Source organism: Dipodomys spectabilis, unplaced genomic scaffold, assembly GCF_019054845.1.
Source record: "Dipodomys spectabilis isolate Male_0828 unplaced genomic scaffold, ASM1905484v1 ptg000069l, whole genome shotgun sequence".
NCBI classification, from domain to species: Eukaryota; Metazoa; Chordata; class Mammalia; order Rodentia; family Heteromyidae; genus Dipodomys; species Dipodomys spectabilis.
Window position 1 is genome coordinate 15,683,989 of NW_024870746.1, and position 17,373 is coordinate 15,701,361.

The window sequence follows — 17,373 nt, forward strand, 5'->3', positions numbered from 1 at the left end:
AATATGTGCATGTACATTTGTGAGCTGTGTGGTCTTCTAATGACAGGTTCAACTTTACCTAACATTAATTCCACAATATCTTGATTACCCTTGCCATTCGTGGCAGGTTTTGAAGTCAATCAAGTATAGCAAGCTTCCCAAATTTCACCCTTTTTCAAGATTTGAATTCCTATATGACTTTTAGAATCTTGTTGATTAGAAAAAACTTCATGGTTTGGGTCTAAAGAATTCAAACAAAACTAGTGTGTTTTATTATTAAATAAAAATGAACAAAGGGATTTAGATTGGTATTGTGTTGAATCCTTAGAATTTTCAAAGGAATGCCAACAACACTCAAGTCTTCCAAATTCTTGACAAGTTATATCTCTTGTTCTATTGAAGCCTTGCTTAATTCCTTTTTATTTTTATATTTTATTTATTTATTTATTTAGCCATTTCTGGGACTTGAACTCCAAGTCTGGGCCTTGTCCCTGAGCTGCTTTTGCTCAAGGTTAGAGCTCTACCATTTGAGTCACAGCACCACTTTCAGCTTTTTCTTCCAAGTAGTTTATTTAAGATAAGGGTCTGTGATATTGTTGCCCAGGCTGGCTTCAAACCATGATTCTCAGATTTCTGCCTCCTGAGTAGCTAGGATTACAAGCATGAGCCACAGGCACCTGGCTCCTTAATGTCTTTTAGATAACACTTATAGTAGTGGCAGAGAGCTGGCTGGAAAGATGTGTTTTCCTTGCTTCACTCCTCCAGCTATTACGTTAATACTCAAGAAGCACTGCAGATGATCAAGGAGTGCTACAGAAAAGGGAGCAGACGTTGGCTGGAACAATTGTAGCAATGGCTTTTTCCATTACCTGTCTAAAGGCACAGGTAAGAAAGATCATCCTTGTAGTGTCCAGCTGCTACCTCACCTCAGGTTCCATTGAATCTTAAATGATAATGCCCTGCATCAGTAGCAATCAAATATACTCTGAATGTTATTTTAGTGATGGACAAAGAAACCATGACTATAGACATATATCCCCGTTCTGGCTGTTAGGAGAACTACTTTTGTATTGATTGTGGCTATAACAATAATAGGTTTGGATCAAAAGTGGTCAATCCCATACAACTAAATGAAAAACAATTGCCACAATAAAAGATTTTGCGGACGCCATGCCATGTATGTCTCCCCAATGCTATCCTATCTCCAGTCTCCTGGCTTGTCTCTGGTGGTTATGGTGTTTCAGTTCTGTTCTCCATTGGGCTGAACTGGTTTGTTGGTATTGTTTTTGTTCTTTCTTTCCTCTCTAGCCTGTTTCCTTACTATGTGATGTCTATTTGGGGGCTGCAGGACTTTGTAACAACTGGCTCTCTGTGGCCTGCTACCTGTGTAATAAAGATACCAATTAGCTAATACCTGAGTATATTTAGATGAAGTTCATAATTTGCTATATTTCTATAAAGTAGCAATTTGGCTGGAAGATGAATAGCTAACACACTAGATACCCACTGGTTGGTTATTGCATGCGTGTTATGAGACCAGGATTCAAACTCAGGACCTAATGCTTTGCTAATTGGCTGGTACTCCACCAATTTAACTATGCCTCTAGACCCATTAGACAGTAACTGGTGCAACTCCCCACAGAATAACCCCTGTTTTCACTGTGTTTGGTGGTGCTATAATTTGTGGAAGGGAAGGGAAAAAACAAATTTCTTCATGTTTCTGTCATCATTTTCTAACCAAATGATCACAAAACTTTTCTTTCCACAAATGGTTCTCTTTTCAAAGATTACTGGTTACTACACACTTGAGATTTATCTGTTAATATATCCTAAGCACTAAGTTTTTTATATTTAAGTGTTCAAGTGAATGATTTGAGGTTAAATATACACACTGGTATAACCAACAACTTAATCAAGATATAGATTATTTCTGTCAATTCATAAAGTCCTCTTTGTCCCCTTTCCAATCTCTTCTCTACCATCTACAATAACTGGTTTAATTTGTATCTCCACAGATGACTTTTGTCTGTTCTTGAACTTTAGACAAATATACTCACATAATATACACTTTTATGGCTCTCTTCTTAAAAACTTAATATGTTGTTTTAGAGATTTATCTATGTTGTTGAGTGTATGAGCCACTTACATTTTCTTATAGCTATGTAGAATATACAATGCATTAGTTCTCCTCCAGATAAACTTTTGGTTTCTTTACGGTGATTGTTTATTACAAAGAAAGCTGTTAAACATATTATTGCAAAAAAATTTTATTGGTAGATGAAAAACGAACCTTACAATTTAGGTGTGTGTGTGGGGGGGGGGGGGAGTGTAGTTGTGGGAAGGAAGGGATGGAGGGGAAAAAAAAGGAGATAACAATGCTTGATAAGAAATGTACTCATTACCTTGCTCACGTAACTGTAACCCCTCCTCTGTACAGTATTCTCACAATAAAAAAACTTACTAAAAAAAGAAAATACTGCATTTTTCCACTTACTTTGTAAGTCCCACCTGCTATCTGTTCTGTCACTGTGCCCATTTCTTGCCCCAGAGCAAAGCTATCATATCCCATTATCTAGATTTTGAAAGAAACTGCTAAAGTATAGTGAAAGGGAATTCCAGGGATAAAATCATACCCACCTATCCCCCGCCAATACCATGACCTTCCATCATTTCTTCACGATCCTATAAAAAGGACAAAGGGGAAGACAAACATTTATGGAGAGGGAGATTTTTCTCATAATGGCCTCAATAAATATATTTGTTGTAGAGAGATAAACGTGAAGAGAAGACACGCCAGCTTGATGTCGAAGAAAAGCTTGTTCATGCTTAATACATTGGAGAAATTTTCAAGAGCTGCTCATCCATGATAAAAAATATTACCCCTGTACCACTGCCAAGGACAGGGAGACCTATGGTAGCCAGCTGAGTAAGTGCTGGCCATCCAAGTTAAAGTACCTGGGGGCAGAAATAATTTATGTGATCAATTTTTCCAGCATGTCAACAACAGAAATTTCAAGGAGGAACACATGTATCACAGGTATATGCGTACCTTGTTCATATACACACACACACACACACACACACACACAAGTGCATGCACACTTACACACGTGAACCACAGAGTCCCTGGGAATTTCTTCTGGTGAGAGATTCTTGTGAGAGGTTTTGAAAAAACATCAATAAATGAAGTATAGAAAAAGTGTTGTCCACTAACAAAAGCTCCCATTACCTGTCCACGGTTCTCTTGGGCTCTGAAAAAAAAAAAATGGAAAAGATTTAGAATTCTCTAAAATAAAATGAAGTTTAAAAAAAAAAGCTGTCTGCTTCATTGGTGAAGAATTAAAAAGGGGGAAAAAGCAACATATCTCTAAGCTACTTCAAACCTTATTCTTGAAAATAAATTAGTACAACTATTAAAACCAGATGAATGAACCATAATTAGATCCCCTCATTATGACTGAAATGTTCACTTAATTGTCTATCAAAACTTTTGTAGAAGTGGGTATGTTCTGCTCACCAGAACTGGTCTCTCCTTGTAAAGTGAAGCTTTGTAGTACTATAGTATTTTCAGCAGATTCTAAATCTGTAAGCACAAGATCATATTATTTTTGTATCTTTTTTATTGTTAGAATACCATACAGAGGGGTTACAGTTACATAAGCAAGGTAATGAGTACATTTCCTATCAAGCATATTATTTTGCAAAAGTATTCCTTTTATTTTGGTTTTCACAGGGCTTCAGCTCAGGGCCTGGGTATTTTTGCTCAAGGCTAGTGCTCTAACACAGCCCCACCTCCGTTTATCTGTGATTAATTGGTGGTAAGAATCTCAAGGCCTTTCCTACTACTGAGATGCTCAGATCTCAGCCTCCTGAGTAGTTAGGGTTACAGGTGTGAGCCATCAGTGCCTAGGGAAAGTGTTTAGTAACAGTTCTTTTATTTTGTTTTCCCTGAAAGCACAGATTTCCCATTCATTGTGTGGGTTCTTTCTTTCAAGTGAAGTCCTTCTCTGGTAAGAAGAGAGTTAAAATATTCAGATTTCACAGTGGAATTGGGATGGTACAAAATCCCTCTCTGCCTATGGCAAAATTTATTGCAACTTGGAAAGCACTCTGCCAATCACAATTATAATCACGAAACCTAACTAGTATTGCAGGTCATATAGCCAAGTCTTCAAGGAGAAGATGACAAGATGGATAGGAATTTAATGGATTTATGGCATTTGACAATGAAGAAAAGTACCTGTCTGGACTAATCATAAACTTTTCTTTAGCTGCAATTAACCTCGTGTTGAAATACTACGTGGAGCCTGTGTAACTGAGAGCACTTAAGGACAGCGATGAATATGCAATTGTCTGGAGCTTTAGCGGGGGAGGGGAAACTGGCTCATGAAAATGAATCTTTTCCACCAAATAATAAAGCATTGTGTTTATAGATTTAGAATGAGCTAGAAATACTACTGTTCAAGTAATTTTTGCTCCCAATTACAGATCCTCAAGCATTGATCCCAGTACCAATGACAGTTACCAAAATGTCCATTCTCCCAAAAGTTGTGTTGATTATGTGGAGGTGTAAACTATAAGAAAAGTATCAAGCTTAATCAAATAATATAGCCATATTTGTAATATGAATATAGGAACAGAAAGAGCCTCCAAGTAAAGGACTGGGATACGTATGCTGTGTAAGAGCATTTGTTATTATTTCAGTCTCTTTCTGTCTGTGTAACTCTGTCTCTGTCTCTCATTCTCTCTGTCTCTCAGTTTCCAGGTTTTGCAAATGCCTGAAACCTACTCCAACAGTTATTAAAACTATATTTTCAATAAAATAATTTGTTCCCATTCAGATCCTGACTCTGGTAAAAATCAGTGATTAGTCCTGATTCTACGATTCAAGACATATCATCTTTCATTTGCCTTCTCCAGCAAGCATGTAGTCCAATAAGGACAAGGTTTTGTTTTTTTTAAACAAGGTGGAAAGGGAAATATTCAGTTGAATTTTGGACTAATATTGCTTTAGCTATTAGATTTTACTTGATTTCTTCCATGCTTCTACATTCTGAGTATTTGATAATATAATTCATCTGCTTAAATGACCTGTTCAAGGAAACAACTTAACCAGAGTCACCCACCTGTCTCAATATTATATACATATATATATACATATGCATATATATATGTGTAGACTTCCCTCTGTTTCCTCCCCCTCCCTTTTCTCTCTCTCAACCTTATTATGATCCCTAAATGCCTTGGAATTCCAAGCCACCTATAAACCATAGTACAACATTTTTAGTCTATCATAATACAATAGAATTAGAGGGTGGTGCTAGGTTATACTGGCATATATTGCTTAGTTATCTTAGGTTAAATAGACAGAAATACTTATCAGTAGGTTCAAGGTTTTTATTTTTTTAAGCTATCAAACCTTTAATTCAGCTATGGAAATAAATTTACAGCCTATAAAATGGAATGCAGTAAGCATAGAGACAAATGTGCCAGAATTTAACTTTTTGCACACAAACTATGTTTGAATTTTATAACTACCCAGAAAAGTCCTGGGGTTTTTTTTTTGTTGTTGTTGTTGTTTAGAAAGTATTCTGCTATATATTGCCGAGTGTGGAACTTGTTTTCCAAAATGGAACCCTTGAAAGTCAAAAGTACTTAGTGCATAATTATATTAGGACAACAAGCATAAATAGTGAAAATGGGGTGTGCGTTCACTCCCAAAGAAGTGGCTAGGACTCATTTTAACAGAGCTGACAGACTCCTGAAGGTCTCCTGCCTGGGAACACACACCTGAGAAACTCTGCTTAGCAGATCCTGCACATTCAGCCAGGTCATGAGTCATCAGTCTGCAAGAAGTTGGCTTACAGTTGGAACTTTCATAGTGTTTTGTAACCTGTTTCCCAGTAACCTGCCAAGTACTGGGTTGAACACATGGGGACCCAGAAATTATTCATCTTGAATAATTTGGGACCAAAATAGATTCAGAAGTCCTAGGATAAATAGTACAAGATTTTGAGGAAACAGAAATAAGGAATACACCTGTGAAAGGTAAAACAAGGAGATACATAAATATCAGAGATACTGAGAATGTGGGCAAACATTTTCAGCAGTAGACAATGACTATCTGTATATAAATATGATCTGTTGATTTAATGGAAAATATTAAGCTTTAAAACAATAATCTGTTCCTGCTTTAATATTTACATTATTGGTGATTTCCAAAACCAATAGTTGAAGTAGCATCTATTTTTCCTTGGACTCCTTAAAGGTATAACCATCTATACTTTGCTTGTGTACACCTAACAATCTCCTGAATAAACAGATATTTTATTGCTGCTTTTCTGCCTGAATAGGTAGGTCTTTATCCTTTGTTATATGGTACTATGTGGGCAAAATTCTAATAGGGTCCCTAAGATTTCCCTGATCTACCCCTGCCCCATTGTGTGACCCTTGTTGTTTAAGTGGGGCTGGGACTCATGAGTGTATTAGTCTGTTCAGTCCCTTGGTTGGATAACATTATATGGCAAAGGTAAAGGGATAGAAATGCTCATCATTAACTTATTGGAAAATATGATTTAAAAAAAATCAAGCTTAGGGATAGAAGCAAATGGACTCATTAGACCCGTCTGAATTAAATGGAGCATCCCAGTCAGTCAACAGCTAGAAAATCCCAGCTATAGCATTATTACATAGGGAGGCTCAGAGAAAGCATAAAACAAATCCCGTAGAACTCCCAAATAAATGAGCATGCTCCCAATCTCTCTCAAGCTTGCCTATCAAGTAGTTGGCTTACCCTTCTCTCCAATGGGGAATTATGGAAAGAACCCCAGATATTTACCTATGATAGCATCGATCTCACACAAAACGTTGTACATGAATGTACAAAGCAGTCTTATCATAATAACTGAAAGCTGAAAATAATTTTAATGATTTTTCAACTGACATAAAATCACAAGAATTATGGAATATTTGTACAAGACAATAATGCTCACCAAAAAATATACAAACTGTAAGAACAAACAACAAGCAGTTTGAATCTCAAAATATTGTGTTAGGTAAAAGAAGCCATTTGTAAAATTCTATATGTTTTCATCTTCTTGAAGAATAATGAAAGTCAATTTTCCAATAAATGGAAGATTGGTAATGTGCTATAGAGTACCATCATGAATCCTTCCTAATTTGAAGTGTGTAGAAAAAGTATACTTTCATCTACATTTGCAAGAGTAGTAGCTTTCCATTTTGTCATTAATTCATTCGAAGATATGTCCTGAACCTTCCATGTGGGAGACACAAATTGAGCAGAACCTATAAAAGAGATAGATATTCAAATAATGACCAGTATCTGGAAGTATGGCTGATAAACTATTCACCTTGAGTTGGGGAAGGCATGGAAAGATGGTTTCTTTTTTAGTGTCAGGCACTGTATTATAAGCTTTACATACATTCACTCTATAATCCTTCAAGTAAGTAAGTAGTATCCCATTTTCCTGGTAAAGATTCTGATGGTAAGCTACTTAAGCATTTCCTTCAGGGTCATGCAGCCAGTCAGTAGTGGATCCTGGATTCCATCCTACACCTGTCTTGTCAGGAGCCATACAGCATCACTGGCCTCCAGTGGTAAACCTTTAGTTGATCATGATAAATTGGTAGGCTGGCGTCATTCCACTTGGGGAAGGCATTAGAGAAGGTAACATTTTTTTAAAGACCTATAGGTGACTTAGCTTGGCTGAAACCTAGTAATTGTGGTAGAAAGTGATAGAATAGGAAGAAGGACAAATAGGCATTGGTTAAACCATAAGTGAATTATATGCCCTCAAAGGAATTTAGATTTGATGACACAAATTCCAAGGAGACATTGAAAAATAAGACAGGGACAATACTTCTGGTGGCACATACTCAAAGTACCATATTGTAAAGGTATTCACGAAGCAAAGAGATGAGGTAGGAAAATGTTCAAGTCTAATCAAAACTGGGAGAAGAATTGAACCAGCAAGTGTGGAAAACAGAACAATCTGAAAAGGTTTTTGTTTCCTTCTTAAATCCTTTTCCTGTCATTCTTCTGAGAGAAAAGTAATCGATTGTGCTGAAGGTACTGTCATTAGCATTCACATTCCAAAAGAGTGGCCAAAGCTAGATGTTGCAGCTTCCTACTTGATTTTAATTCTTGGGCCATTGAATCCAGAGTAGGAGCAATTCCTTTATTCACAGGAAATGGAGAGGATGTTGATTTGGGTTGTTAGAATTTCATGACTTGAAGATTGAAAGACATAATGCCCAGTTAATGGACTTGTCAGTAACTTTATAAATGCAGTTTTGAAATATTATCATCCTGTTTATTAATAAATTTGTTAAAGCTTTCCAAAGAGCCTTAAATCATCTTGTTTACTAATATAATTGCTAAGGCTCTCTAAAGAATCAGAACCAATAAGTGGCGTGTGTGTGTGTGTGTGTGTGTGTGTGTGTGTGTGTGTGTGTGTGTGTGTTTGTAAGCTTTGTGTAGGTGTACACTTATGCATGTGTGTGGTTTTTGCCAGGATAGTTATTACTGCAATTGACTTGTATGATTTTTTTTTTGTCAGTCATGGGGACTGGGCACTGTCCTTGCGCTCTTCAGCTCAAGGCCAGTGCTCTACCACTTGAGCTACAGCACCACTTCCGGTTTTCTAGTGGTTTATTGGAGATAGGAGTCTCACAGTCTCTCCTGCCCGGGCTGGCTTTGAACCCCGATCCTCAGATCTCAGCCTCGTGGGTAGCTAGGATTACAGGCGTGAGCTACCAATAGCTAGAGAGTTGAGAATAATCTGTGAACACTGATGACATAGCTCCAATACTAGCCCAACAGGCCTGAAGACCAGGGAAGACAAATTGCAAAAGTGTTGCATCTGATCCAGCTTGCTTGCAAAGTAGAACCAATGTCCAAAGAGAAGTGAAGATGGATATTTCAACTCAAGGAAGAGAGCTGAAAATTCTTCCTCTTTGTGTTCTGTTCTAGTCCATGTCTCATGGAGTCTCAGGGTGTCACCTAACATGCATGAAGGTAATCTTCACGGATTCAAATGTATAGATTTTCCATACTCACCCTTACAAACATACTAGAAATAATGTTTGATCAGTTGTCTGGGCTCAATCAAATTGATACATAAGATTAACTATCACAGCCAAAATACAAGATGTTTTATATTTCCTTGTGTCCCAGAGAAAAAAGAAAACAAACAAACAAACTGGCATTGACGTAGAAAAAGATAGAATTCAAGCAGGTTAATTGCAGAGTTGTGCCTTCTCCTCTGTTTCCATTGCTCTGTTTGCTTTATCCCAATGCACTTATCTTTGATACTATCATCATTTTCCTACATAAGTCTACAAGTTTGTGAGTGGCAGGAGCCATATTTTGATGATATATGTCTCCAAAAGCCATGACAGTAGATAAGCCATGGTACTTTCAATACATACTCTATTATTGATCCGCTTTTATCTTTTTTGTCTTCATCATTTTATTTTTACAGACATTTTAAATTGATGGTAGAGACCACCTGGTCCCTTCTTTTTCTCTCTTACTCCACTTTCAGGAGGACACCCACAATCACAGAACACTATAGTACCAAATCCAAAAATGGAAACCAAACTGCAAGAACAAGGGTAGCATTAAGTGAAATGAAATTTTTACTGAAGTTCCTGGCAGATGCCTTGCAGATAGTAGATGCTTAGTAAAGGATTAGCCATTTCTCCTCAAAGTCTAATCATCTTTTCAGGATGGTCTACTGTCTTTCAATAGGAAGAAATATTTCTTTTTGCTCTTTAGTTTCTTATGTAGATATATTTAAACAGAGGTCATATTACATGATCTTATATTTAAAGAATCCCATAGACTCCACTCCCAAATTACTCAAGCTGATTCAAAACTTTGGCAAAGTAGCAGGGTATAAAATTAACCCCCCAAAATCAATGGCTTTTCTGTATGCCAACAATGAGAAAAGTGTGGCTGAAATTAGGAAAGCAACTCCATTTGTAATAGCCCCACAAAAAATAAAATACCTAGGAATTAACTTAACCAAAGAAGTGAAGGACCTCTATGATGAAAACTTTAAAATCTTGAAAAAGGAAATCAAAACAGAACTTAGAAAATGGCAAAACCTCCCATGCTCCTGGATTGGAAAGATTAACATTGTGAAAATGGCAATACTTCCCAAGGCTATCTACAAATTCAACGCGATACCTATCAAAATTCCAATCTCATTCTTCAAGGAAATAGAAGAGGCAATCCAAAAATTCATATGGAACAATAAAAGACCCCGAATAGCAAAAACGCTCCTCAACGGAAAGAACACTGCTGGAGGAATATCAATACCAAATTTCAAACTCTACTATAAAGCCATAGTAATCAAAACAGCTTGGTATTGGCATAAGAACAGACCTCAGGACCAATGGAATAGAATTGAAAACCCAGAAATGAACCTACAGACCTATAGCCATCTAATCTTCGATAAGGGAGCTAAAACAATAGAATGGAAGACAGACAGCCTCTTCAGTAAATGGTGCTGGCAAAACTGGTTAACTACTTGTAGAAAACTAAAGCTAGATCCTTATATATCACCCTGCACCAGAATCAACTCCAAATGGATCAAAGACCTCGAAGTCAAAGCAGACACTCTGAAAACATTACAGGATGGAATAGGAGAAACCCTAGGTCTCCTTGGCTCCGGCTGAAATTTTCTGAATAGAGACCCGGAAACACAACAAATCAAAGAAAGGTTGGACAAATGGGAGTACATGAAATTGCAGAGCTTCTGCATGGCAAAGGACATAGCTAGCAAGATCAATAGAAAGCACACAGATTGGGAGAAGATCTTCACTAGCCATACAACGGACAAGGGTCTCATATCTAAAATATACTTGGAACTCAAAAAATTAAATCCCCCAACAACAAATTCTCAAAGAAACAACTGCCCAATAAATAAGTGGGCTAAAGACTTGAAGAGAAACTTCTCTGAAGAAGAAAGAAGGATGGCCAATAGACACATGAAGAAATGCTCAACCTCCCTAGCCATAAAAGAAATGCAAATCAAAACAACATTGAGATACCACCTCACCCCAGTTAGAATGGCTATAATCAAGAACTCTAACAACAACAGATGCTGGAGGGGATGTGGACAGAAGGGAACCTTACTTCATTGTTGGTGGGAGTGTAAACTTGTTCAACCACTTTGGAAAGCAGTATGGAGGTTCCTGAAAAGACTTCACATAGAGCTCCCCTATGACCCAGCAATCCCACTTTTGGGCATTTACCCAAATGTTTACACACAAGACCACACTAAAACTACCACCACAACTATGTTTATTGCAACATTATTTACCATAGCTAAGATATGGAACCAACCCAGATGCCCCTCAGTAGATGAATGGATCAAGAAAATGTGGTATATATACACAATGGAATTCTATGCCTCCATCAGAAAGAATGACACTGCCCCATTTGTTAAGAAATGGAAAAACTTGGAAAAAATTATATTAAGTGAAGTAAGCCAGGCCCCAAGAAACATAGGTCCCATGGTTTCCCTTATTTGCAATATCTAGTATATGTATGAGTCAAGCGGAAAAGGTCAGATAATGTGATGTTAGGAAAATGAACCCTTAGATATGTATTTTAATGCTTTTTTCTTTCATGCATTTGTTTCTAACGCATTTATAAGATTATCTCTTTGTTGCTTTGTATGTCCCTCCCCCACAGTATAACCCCCGCTTTCACTATATTTGATGTCAGTATAACTTGTGGAGGAGATGGGGAAAAACAAGTTGTTTAAGGATACAGGTGGACCCGTTGCAACAATGAGAAGTGCAAGGTCATGTCGAAAACGAGCTTTACAACGTCGGTGTGTGTGGGGGGGAGGATTGGGTGGGGGTTGGGGGGGAGGCTGGGAAGGGATGCGAAGGGTAAACAAAGGAGGAGGCTCAATGCTTGATAAGAAATATATGCATTATCCTGCCCATGTAATTGTAACCCCTCTGAACAGTATGTTCACAAAATAAAATTAAATTAAATAAAAAAAAAGAGGTCATATTTTTAAAGCATTCTAGAACATGTGTGTGTGTGTGTGTGTGTGTGTGTGTGTGTGTGTGTGTGTGTGTGTGTGTGTTTGTATGTGTGTCTGGGTATGTCTGTGTGTATTGTTACTGGGGTTTGAACTCAGAGCCAGAGTGCTATCCTTTAGGTTTGTTTTTTGTTTTTTATTTTTTTACTCATCTGGAACTCTATCATTTAAACCACAACTCTATTTCAAATTTTTAATGGTTAAAGATAAGAGTCTCATAGGCTTTCCTGCCCAGGCTGGCTTTAAACCATAAACCTCAGACCTCTGACTCCCATGTAGCTAGTATTAGAAGTGTGATTCCCTGGAACACTTTTGAAAATGTTGTTGCCACCCCAGCACCACAAAAAAGTAAAAACTGTTGCTGCCTATGGAAGGTAGGTTATTATGAAAGTTAACTCACCAGGATTAAAAATGGTCCAATGAGGTGCAGAGTTTTCCTGTTATATTTAATTAAAAGATCATTTTTATGACAACATCAGATGAGGGGTGATAAAAGGACCATAAATTGCTTCATGAGGTCACCAAGAAAGTTCCTATGCCCCATTAGTTTTCATTGTCTTGTCCCTAGATATCAACATCCACTTTTATCACAAAGTACATCAGAGAAACTGACCTTTCTAGTGGCAGTACACAAATGTCCCCCAAATTCATATTGAACTCGTTTCACATCTTAAGCTTATTGCTGCCAAGGGCAGATGTAAAATGTGAGTAATACTCCTTATATTCTATAAAACAATAAAGTTCTGGAAAATTATAGATGCATATGCTTTGATCTCTGAAATTTAACATTGGGCAAATATCGCAACAGCATCAGTCTTCTAGTTCTGGTGATAGAACCTAACACAGACAGTGAAAAACTGTGCATAAACAAGAATAATCATGAGCAGGGATACTATCTGTTTCAAGGAAACTCTATTTTTTAGTGGAAGGAATATAGCATTGTAATTTTGTTACTGATGGAAATATAAATGTGATTCTGTAAAAGAATACATTTTATCAGAGCTATTAGGAAATGGCTTTATACAGTATCACAAAAGCCTAAATGATTAGCCATGACTTTATGAAGAGATGTCTAATTCCACTGAAGTGACGGTATCTTCTGTCTCCTGTCCTTTGACTTTTACATGCCTGCTTGGGGAGGAGAAGAGGGGGAGAATGTAGTCAAGAATCCAATGCATACTTGACAAAATTAAGAAGGGTGAGGGAAGGGATGGGGTGGGGAGGGATGGGTAGGAATGTTGAAAGGGGTGACATAGATCAAGATATATTGTGTTCATAAACTACTTTGATAAATGACAACTTCGTTGTACAGCTAATTAAATATAATAATAATAATAAGAAAAACAAATAAAACAAAACAAAAAAATCATAAAGCAGAGCAGTTTCAAGAAGTCAGGTTCTCCAAAAAGGCTTTACAAGGCACACATTTCTAAAATCTTTATAAAGTTTTTTTTATTCAGATCTTCACTGAAGGCCTTGATTTTTTTAATCACCTGGTTTGCTATTCTTTCCAAAGGAAGTGACCAGCCAAAAGTGTCTGTATGCAACCAAAAGATAAAATTTTCAATTAGGCTCAGTGCTGTCATAAGTAGACCACATAAGAAAGCTTGTGATAATCCACATTACATATTGATGTCTATCAGCACGGAGACCATGCCGTGATTCATTCCAGGCCCCTTTTTAAAGGTCTGGCAGCCACTGCACCCAATAAAGGCCTAATCATATTAATTTATGCTCCTATCAATTATACATTCAGATTCCCCAGATAGCTTGTCAGGTTTTATTCACTATTTTCCAAAATATACGCCTATTACAGTTACTGTGCAAATAGTTGGAAATGTCAGAAATGGAGATTTAAAGAATATTACTTAAAAGAGATGGATTTCCTTAATTTATAAATGTTGTATTATATGTCATACATGTGTTCATTTTAAAATCAAGGGCAGTGCAAAGATGGATGTCACATGAAGGACTTTGAGTAAAGGAGAGGGTGTCTCAACTCCTTTATTGTGTTGTAATAATTCTTTAAGCCGAGTAACCTCAGGGATGTGTGGAGAAGTCTCAGATTCTGTTCTTAGAAGCAAACATGCATGTCGGTCTCTCACAAAGCTTCATTAAAGAAGACTTCATAGGTACAATTCTTCCTCTCTGTTTTGTCTTGTGGCTGAAGGTCATGTGAAGGTAGTTCCTGGAGAAGCTGTGTTCCGTATTTGGAGATGGTGTTCAGAACTTGTCTCTAGGCACAAGTGCCTCAGAATAATGGAACAACCCTCCATAGGCATGGTATGCGAACACCAGGAGCCAAAAACACTGTGGCACTTAGGCCTGAATGGGTAAGTCAAACACTCACAAGATACTGGGAGTCATCAGTGCTTGAACCTGAGCCTAGTCTTTCTCTCTCTTTCTGTCTCTGTCTCTGTCTTGCTCTTTGTGTCTCAGTCTCTCTCTCTTGCTCTCTCGGTCTCTCTTTCTTAGTCTCTGTCTGTGTGTCTGTCTGTCTCTCTCGCTCTCTCCACACACACACACACACACACACACACACACACACACACACACACCTCCTACCTTTTCTTTCTTCCTGGCTCATAGCATAAGCAGATCATAAGCAGATTGCCCTATCATTCACTCCCTGTTTAGCCATCTGGTGCCCCACCAGAAGCACACAACAATGGGGCCACTTGATCTTGGACTGGAATCTCCAGAACTATGAGCCAAGATAACCCTTTTCTCATTATAGATTAATCACCTCGTGTGTGTCATTCTACTGAGGAAAAGCTGACTGAGGCGGTGGAGGAGATGAGACAGAAAGGGAACATTATTGGCTGGTTGCTCAAGTTCACAACCAGGTCTCAGATACTTCGGAAGTTTTCTGAGGGATCCTACAGAAGGAGCTCACGGAAGTGTTTACTCATGTCCTTAAAACCTACCAAGTACTGAAACCTAGAAAGGTTTTCAAACTCCTAGGTTGTTTCTGAGCAAGGACTTCAGACCAAGCCCTGGGCTTAGAGAAAGCAACTCAGGTATCTTTTTATCAGCCTGTCTCATAGTGCAAAGGAGTTCCACTGTAACATTTCCCCCCTGCATACATACAGTCCACCAACCACACTGTCACGCCCCCAATCCCCTTGGTAATGGTTTCAAACTATTTTTAATGGTTCCATTGTTTTATTTTCATACATGCAAACTGACTACTTCAACCATAGTCATCTACTTTCCCTCCCTTCCTATCCTCCTCAATCACAGGGATACTTACTGCTCTCAATAGAGTGCTCCCTGCTTTCCTATCATTCATTTCTCCATTTTTAAGTTACATTTTTTTATTGTGAAAATACGGTACAGAGGGGTTACAATTACATGGGCAAGATAATGAGTACATTTCTTATCAAGCATTGTAGCCTCCTCCTTTGTTTCCCCTTCCTATCCCTTCCCATCCTCCCCCCCACCCCCCCCCCAATCCTCCCCGCATGCCCCCCCCCGCACCAAAGTTGTAAAGTTCATTTTAGACATAACGACTTGTACATCTCATTGTTGCAATGGGTCCACCTGTATCCCTATGTAAACGATTTGTTTTTCCCCTTCCCCTCCACAAATTATACTGACATGAAATACAGTGCCCCTCAGTAGATGAGTGGATCAAGAAAATGTATATATACACAATGGAATTCTATGCCTCCATCAGAAAGAAAGACATTGCCCCATTTGTTAGGAAATGGAAAGGCTTGGAAAAAATTATATTAAGTGAAGTAAGCCAGGCCCAAGGAAACATAGGTCCCATGGTTTCCCTTATTTGCAATATCTAGTATATGTCTGAGTCAAGCAGAAAAGGTCAGATAAGGTGATATTAGGGAAATGAATCCTAAGATATGTATTCAAATGTTTTTTTTTTCTTTCATGTGATTGTTTCTAACACATTTATAAGATGATTTCTTTGTTGCTTTATATGTCCCTCCCCCACAGTATAACCCCTGTTTTCACTGTATTTCATGTCGGTATAATTTATGTTTTAATTGCAACAAGAGGCTCCCCTATGGTGCTTCAGATAGGCATATACTAAATTCTTCTCAGAACAACCATCTCTACCTCTTTCTACCTTCCTGCCTCAGTTCCCTATTGTTCAATAGCTTTCCTTGAGCTGCTTCATGCCAACTTTGTACATAGTTGCAAGGTAGTGGAAGTTATTGAAGCAATATATGATGAGGGATGCAAACCACCCACACGGGACCATCCAACCCAACACTGTAATCATCCAGGGCACTGTGGCCCACAAGTAGTCATTCCAGACAGGAAAAATGGGAACCTTGACTCTAACTCTGTAGACTGAATGCCAAGAACAAAGCCAGTTCTCATTACAAAGTGGGCTGCCTCAAAAAGCAGGAGTGTGGGGAAGATTTGATAACAAGAGACAGCCTGGGAAGACTTTACTAACTTGAGCACTCTCCTCCTAGCTCCCATGACCCAAAGTCTTCTCCTCTCCCTGCCTGAGAACAGAGTAAAGCCCAATACACACAGTGCTGAAAATGACCAACAGGTGATAATACTGATGTGCTAATGTGGTGATAGTGATCATCAATTTCCTCTTTCTTCGTGCAGGTCTCTGAATAGCTATCAACTTTTTCTTTATTTTTAACATTTCTTATTGCATATGGTTTTGTTAGTCTTTCATGAGGATCTTCTTGTGTGTACTGGGACTTGAAAATGAATTTTTGCGCGGATATCCTCAGGAGTCACCTAAATGTTTTTTCTAGTTCTGCCCTCACCTCATCAGAAGTGAAGTCTGTCGAGTTGTTCTCTGGTTATTGACTCCCTTTGCCTTCATCTTGATGGGGACACCTGTGTCCCCATCGTAAGTGCCATACCTGAAGGTGAGAAAGATTATTCCCATTAAACACTGATGGTCAGAACTAGTCATATGACTCAAGTTAGATACCAAAGATCACTGGAAATGGGAGTTTCCTATGCCCAGAATGAACACACAACTTGCAAGTAAGTATACGGCATGATAGTGCCTTTGGTCAGGGGCCAATTCCAGAATTCTAGAATCCCAGAAATATTATTCCTCCACCACCTCACCTCCCCCTCACCCCCCCCCCCCCCCCCCGCTTCATTTCCACCCATCTCTATTTGCATATTAACTTTCAGGAATAGAATTTAAGATACCCAGTGTGGGGCCTGGCAAGTTTTCTGCTTATCGCCAAGAGAATGGAATTTCCCTGGGGTATAAGAAAGGCAGTTGATGAACACTAAAGTAGAAGAGAGGAGACAAGAATTGTTTCATTTAAGAAAAGTGAATGGCTCTGAAGCTGACAAA